This window comes from Physeter macrocephalus, chromosome 4 (genome assembly GCF_002837175.3).
Source record: "Physeter macrocephalus isolate SW-GA chromosome 4, ASM283717v5, whole genome shotgun sequence".
In the NCBI taxonomy this organism is placed as follows: Eukaryota; Metazoa; Chordata; class Mammalia; order Artiodactyla; family Physeteridae; genus Physeter; species Physeter macrocephalus.
In genome coordinates, this window is record NC_041217.1 from 57,103,783 (window position 1) to 57,110,786 (window position 7,004).

Consider the following 7,004-nt stretch of genomic DNA (forward strand, 5'->3'; position numbering starts at 1 on the left):
TGTTAAGGAACCTCCATACTGTTCTCCATAGTGGTTGTATCAATTTACATTCCCACCAACAGTGGAAGAGGGTTCCCTTTTCTCCACACCCTCTCCAGCATTTGTTGTTTGTAGATGTTCTCATGATGCCCATTCTAACTGGTGTGAGGTGATACCTCATTGAAGTTTGGATTTGCATTTCTCTAATAATTAGTGATGTTGAGCAGGGTTTTGTGTGCTTTTGTCCACCTTTATGTCTCCTTTGGAGAAATGTCTATTTAAGTCTTCTGCCCATTTTTTGTTTAGGTTGTTTGTTTTTTTAATATTGAGTTACATGAGCTATTTATATATTTTGGACATTAATCCTTTGTCCATTGATTTGTTTGCAAATATTTTCTCCCATTCTGAGGGTTGCCTTTTCATCTTGTTTGTAGTTTGCTATGAAAAAGATTTTAAGTTTGATTAGGCCCCATTTGTTTATTTTTGTTTTTATTTCCATTACTCTAGGAGGTGGATCAAAAAAGATCTTGCTGTGATTTATGTCAAAGAGTGTTCTTCCTATGTTTTCCTCTAAGAGTTTTATAGTGTCCAGTCTTACATTTAGGTCTCTAATCCATTCTGAGTTTATTTTTGTGTATGGTGTTAGGGAGTGTTCTAATTTCATTCTTTTACATGTAGCTGTCCAATTTTCCAAGAACCACTTATTGAAGAGCCTGTCTTTTCACCATTGTATATCCCTCCCTCCTTTGTCATAGATTAGTTGACCATAGGTGCTTGGATTTATCTCTGGGCTTTCTATCCTGTTCCATTGATCTATATTTCTGTTTTTATGCCAGTACCATATTGCCTAGATTACTGTAGCTTTGTAGTAGAGTCTGAAGTCAGGGAGTCTGATTCCTCCAGCTCTGTTTTTTTCCCCCAAGACTGTTCTGGCTATTCAGGGTCTTTTGTGTCTCCACACAAATTTTAAGGTTTTTTGTTCTAGTTCTATAAAAAATGCCACTGGTAATTTGATAGGGATTGCATTGAATGTGTACATTGCTTTGGGTAGTCATTTTCTTTGTATAGATTCTTTCATTCCAACACTGGTAATTTGATAGGGATTGAATCTGTAGATTGCTTTGGGTAGTGTAGTCATTTTCACAGTATTGATTCTTCCAATCCAAGAACATGGTATATCTCTCCATCTGTTTGAGTCATCTTTGATTTCTTTCATCAGTGTCTTATAGTCTTCTGAGTACAGGTCTTTCACCTCCTTAGGTAGGTTTATTCCTAGCTATTTTATTCTTTTTGTTGCAATGGTTAGTATTTTCTATGCATAGTATCATGTCATCTGAAAACAGTGACAGCTTTACTTCTTTTCCAATTCTGATTCCTTTTATTTCTTTTTCTTCTAGCCATGGCTAGGACTTCCCAAACTATGTTGAATAATAGTGGTGAGAGTGGACATCCTTGTCTTGTTCCTGATCTTAGAGAAAATGTTTTCCATTTTTCACCTTTGAGAATGATGTTTGCAGGAATGCAAGAGATTTCTGTGCATTAATTTTGTATCCTGCAACTTTACCAATTCATTGATTAGCTCTAGTAGTTTTCTGGAGGCATCTTTAGTATTTTCTTTTTTTTTTTTTTTTTTTTTTTTTGTGGTATGCGGGCCTCCGGCCTTTATTATGTTGAGGTAGGTTCCCTCTATGCCCACTTTCTGGAGAGTTTTTATCATAAATAGGTGTTGAATTTTGTCAAAAGCTTTTCCTGCATCTATTGAGTTGATCTTATGGTTTTTATTCTTCAATTTGTTAAAATGGTGTATCACATTGTTTGATTTGTGTATATTGAATAATCCTTGCATCCCTGGGATAAATCTCACTTGATCATGGTATATGATCCTTTTAATGTGTTGCTGGATTCTGTTTGCTAGTATTTTGTTGAGGATTTTTGCATATTTATCAGTGATATTGGTCTGTAATTTCTTTTTCATGTAGTATCTTTGTCTGGTTTTGGTATCAGGGTGATGGTGGACTCATAGAATGAGTTTGGGAGTTTTCCTTCCGCTGCAATTTTTTGGAAGAGTTTGAGAAGGGTGGGTGTTAACTCCTCTCTAAATGTTTGAAAGAATTCACCTGTGAAGGCATCTGGTCCTGGACTTTTGTTTGTTGGAAGATTTTTAATCACAGTTTCAATTTCATTAATTGTGATTGGTCTGTTCATATTTTCTATTTCTTCCTGGTTCAGTCTTGGAAGGTTATAGCTTTCTAAGAATTTGTCCATTTCTTCCAGGTTGTCCATTTTATACTTCCCTCTTAGAGCTGCTTTTGCTGCATCCCATAGGTTTTGGATCATCGTGTTTTTATTGTCATTTGTCTCTAGGTATTTTCTGATTTCCTCTTTGATTTCTTCAGTGATCTCTTGGTTATTTAGTAACATATGTTTAGCCTCCACGTGTTTGTGCTTTTTACGTTTTTTTGCCCTGTAAATATTTTCTAATCTCATAGTGTTGTGGTCGGAAAAGAGGTTTCATATGATTTCAATTTCCTTAAATTTGCTGAGGCTAGATTTGTGACCCAAGGTGTTATCTATCCTGGAGAATGTTCCATGTGCACTTGAGAAGAAAGTGTAATCTGCTGTTTTTTGATGGAATGTCCTATAAATATCAATTAAATTTATCTGGTCTATTGTGTCATTTAAAGCTTGTGTTTCCTTATTTATTTCCATTTTGGATGATCTGTTCATTGGTGTAAGTGAGGTGTTAAAGTCCCCCGCTATTGTTGTGTTACTGTTGATTTCCTCTTTTATAGCTGTTAGCAGTTGCCTTATGTATTGAGGTACTCCTATGTTCAGTGCATATATATTTATAATTGTTATATCTTCTTCTTGGATTGATCCCTTGAGCATTATGTAGTCTCATCCCTTGTCTCTTGTAACATTCTTTATTTTAAAGTCTATTTTATCTGATATGAGTATTGTTACTCCACCTTTCTTTTGATTTCCATTTGCATGGAATATATTTTTCCATCCCCTCCCCCTCACTCTCAGTCTGTATGTGTCCCTAAGTCTGAAGTGGGTGTCTTTTAGACAGCATATATACGGGTCTTGTTTTTGTATCCATTCTGCGAGCCTTTGTCTTTTGGTTGGAGCATTTAATCCATTCACGTTTAAGGTAATTATCGATATGTATGTCCCTATTACCATCTTCTTAACTGTAATGGGTTTGTTTTTGTAGGTCCTTTTCTTCTCTTGTGTTTCCCACTTAGAGAAGTTCCTTTAGCATTTGTTGTAGAGCTGGTTTGGTGGTGCTGAATTCTCTTAGTTTTTGCTTGTCTGAAGAGCTTTTGATTTCTCTGTCAAATCTGAATGAGATCCTTGCTGGCTAGAGTAATCTTGGTTTTAGGTTCTTCCCTTTCATCACTTTAAATATATCATGCCACTCCCTTATGGCTTGTAGAGTTTCTGCTGAGAAATCAGCTGTTAACCTTATGGGAGTTCCCTTGTATATTATTTGTCATTTTTCCCTTGTTGCTTTCAATAATTTTTCTTTGTCTTTAATTTTTGTCAGTTTGATTACTATGTGTTTCAGCATGTTTCTTCTTGGGTTTATCCTGCCTGTGACTCTCTGTGCTTCCTGGACTTGGGTGCCTATTTCCTTTTCCATGTTAGGGAAGTTTTCAACTATAATCTCTTCAAATATTTTCTCAGGTCCTTTCTCTCTCTTCTCCTTCTGGGACCCCTATAATGAGAATGTTGTTGTGTTTAATGTTGTCCCAGAGGTCTCTTAGGCTGTCTTCATTTCTTTTCATTCTTTTTCCTTTATTCTGTTCCATAGCATTGAATTCCACCATTCTGTCTTCCAGGTCACTTATCCATTCTTCTGCCTCAGATATTCTATTTCTTCCTTCTAGTGTATTTTTCATTTCAGTTATTGTGTTGTTCACCTCTGTTTGTTTATTCTTTAATTCTTCTAGGTGTTTGTTTTTTAATTCTTCTAGTTATTTGTTAAACATTTCTTGCGTCTTCTCGATCTTTGCCTCATTCCTTTTCCGAGGTCCTGGATCATCTTCACTATCATTATTTTGAATTCTTTTTCTGGAAGGTTACTTGTCTCCACTTAATATAGTTGTTTTTCTGGGATTTTATCTTGTTTCTTCATATGGTACAAAGTTCTCTGCTTTTTCATTTTGTCTATCTTTCTGTGAATGTGATTTTCCTTCCACAGCCTGCAGAATTGTAGTTCTTGCTTTTGCTGTCTGCCATCTCCCGATTTTTTTCAGTAGTAAATATTATGCTACTATATGATCCGTGGTTGGTTGAATCTTTGGCTGGTTGAATTCAGGTATGTGGAACTGAAGATATAGAGGCTCATTTATAAGTTATACATGGATTTTCCACTTTGCAGAGGTTTGGGACCCCTAACCCTTGCATTTGTTCAAGGGTCAATTGTATATGAGGAAACTAATGGAAGAGAAGTTTTATTTTAGTAAGGACTGTTTAGGCAACCTCCTCTCTCCATCTCTGGTGATGAGTTGCTCTACTCTTCCTGGTACAGGGGGGGCACCTTCACAAAGGGAAATTTATGGCCTGCTTTTAGGTATATAAGGGAAGGCAGAGAACTCTTCCTGCATCTATTAATTCTCAATTGCCTTCAGCTCAAAATAATCCTTATAGCAATAAGCCTTATGACATATTTTGGGGTGGCATATCCTGATCCCTTCAATATCATCACCACTGGTTTGGAAACCAGCCTGCTGGGGTATGATTAAGGTTTCTCCGCTTACTCTGGGACTTTGGTAAAGTTACTTAAAATTCTCTGAGTCTCAAAACCCTCATCCTTAAAAATGGAGATAACTACCTCATAGACTTAATGAAAATTTAATGAGTTATTGTATGTAATGAGTTTCAAATAATGCTTGAGGAAGATTAAGCACTAAATAAGCATAAACTACTATCATTAGCCAGTTGGCCTGCTGAGCTTCAGTGCATAAGAATCATCACTTGGCTGTATAAAGATAAGCTACCTTTATTTTCTGTTAGGTTTTAAAAATTCCACCTTGGTCCCTCCATAGTGTATGGCAGTGAGACTCAGTGGAAAGAACTTCAGACTTTGACAATAAGAGAGATCTTTAGAAGGTGTGAGTCCAATTATGTCTCTTCTAAGACTGGCATCCTTCATGCTTCCTGCTGCTCTCACAGTAAAACTCAAGTCCATACTTTGTCTACAAGGTCTGAAGTGGCCAGTGAAGGATAGCAGAATATGTTACCTCAAAATACGCCACTTTGGGGCTTCCCTGGTGGCGCAGTGGTTGAGATCCCGCCTGCCGATGCAGGGGACATGGGTTCGTGCCCCAGTCCGGGAAGATCCCACATGCTGCGGAGCAGCTGGGCCCGTGAGCCATGGCCGCTGAGCCTGCGCGTCCGGAGCCTGTGCTCCTCAACGGGAGATGCCACAACAGTGAGAGGCCCGCGTACTGCAAAACAAAAACAAACAAAAAAAAACATGCCACTTTGGCATATTGATTATTTTGGACTGTAGGCACTTGGAAAACAGCAAATGCAGGCAGGGGCTTTCTCTCAACTCCCCTTACCTGCCTAAAGACAGATCCTCTGAAAGGAGCTCAACTGTCATAAATCTCCTCCCTGGGAGTTTCATCACCAAGGGAAGATTAACACATCACAGGAGCAGAGACTAGACATCAATGCCACACCCAGACAAACTCTATAACAAACTATCATACCTCTCATCAACTCTTCTAAGGGACAGTCACCTTTCTAAAATTCATTTAGGGCTTCCCCTGTGGCGCAGTGGTTGAGAATCCACCTGCCGATGCAGGGGACACGGGTTTGTGCCCGAGTCCGTGAAGACCCCACATGCCACGGAGCGGCTGGGCCCGTGAGCCATGGCCCATGAGCCTGTGCGTCTGGAGCCTGTGCTCCGCAACGGGAGAGGCCACAACAGTGAGAGGCCCGCGTACCGCAAAAAAAATAAAAAATAAAAAATAAAAATAAAATTCATTTACTTTCCCTTAAGACGTCTACAGCCCTCTCCCCTCCCCTTCCTCTTAAGATGGTATTTAATCTTGAATTCTAAGCCACCTCTTTGAGTTATTAATTGTTCCTAGGTATCTCCCATGTATACATGTTAATAATTTTTTTCATTTGTTAATCTGTCTTTTACTACAGGGATCTCAGCCATGAACTCAGAAGGGTAGAGGGAAATTCATTTTTCCTCCCCCACACCTGTCTCCATACAGTTCTCCAGGCTGATGTTATACCACTTTCTTCTTTGATCATTACACATGGCTCATTCTTTCTATTCTCTTCTTTTTCCCTACCCCAGGCACTCTGAGCACTTTGTACCCTCCTCCCATAATCCTTGTCACCATTGTAGGCCAATTCCCTTTGGTGAATTTTTTGTTTCATGTCTGTCTCCTCCACCAGACTATAAATTCAATGAGTACATGTGCTGGAAATTCATCAGCTCTGAATACCCAGCATCTGGCACAGTTCCCAGCATCCTAGAATCACTTGGAAAATATGTGCGGAATGAATGAAAGAATATTAGTGATGAAGGAAGTCATCAGAGAATATCCCCATGATACTGGACTTGTTGGAGCTGCTTAGTTGGTACTTTAGTGAGAATGCATTGGCAAACTACACTTAGTAACAGTTGCTACCGTTCACTGAATGCCCATTCACTCAACAAGCACTGGTTGAGCACCTACTGTGGGCAAAGCCCTACACTTAGCACTGGGCCATAACAGTGGACACCACAGCTAGAAAGCCCTGCTCTCAGAAAATCACCAGACACAGCTGCTCTAATTATTTTGTTGTTGCTTTTTGTTTTGATAGAATACAAATGTATGGATAAACTGCAAGAATTACACAAGGAACTCCCCCATGCCCTTTACCAAGATTCAACAATGGATTTCATTTAGCCCCATTTTGAGATAAAAAATTTCTTTTAATGTTAAGCTTTACTGAATAAAGTTAGAGAAATTTTGGTAAAGGAGAATTTGGGCATTCAAATGAGTTTGTAA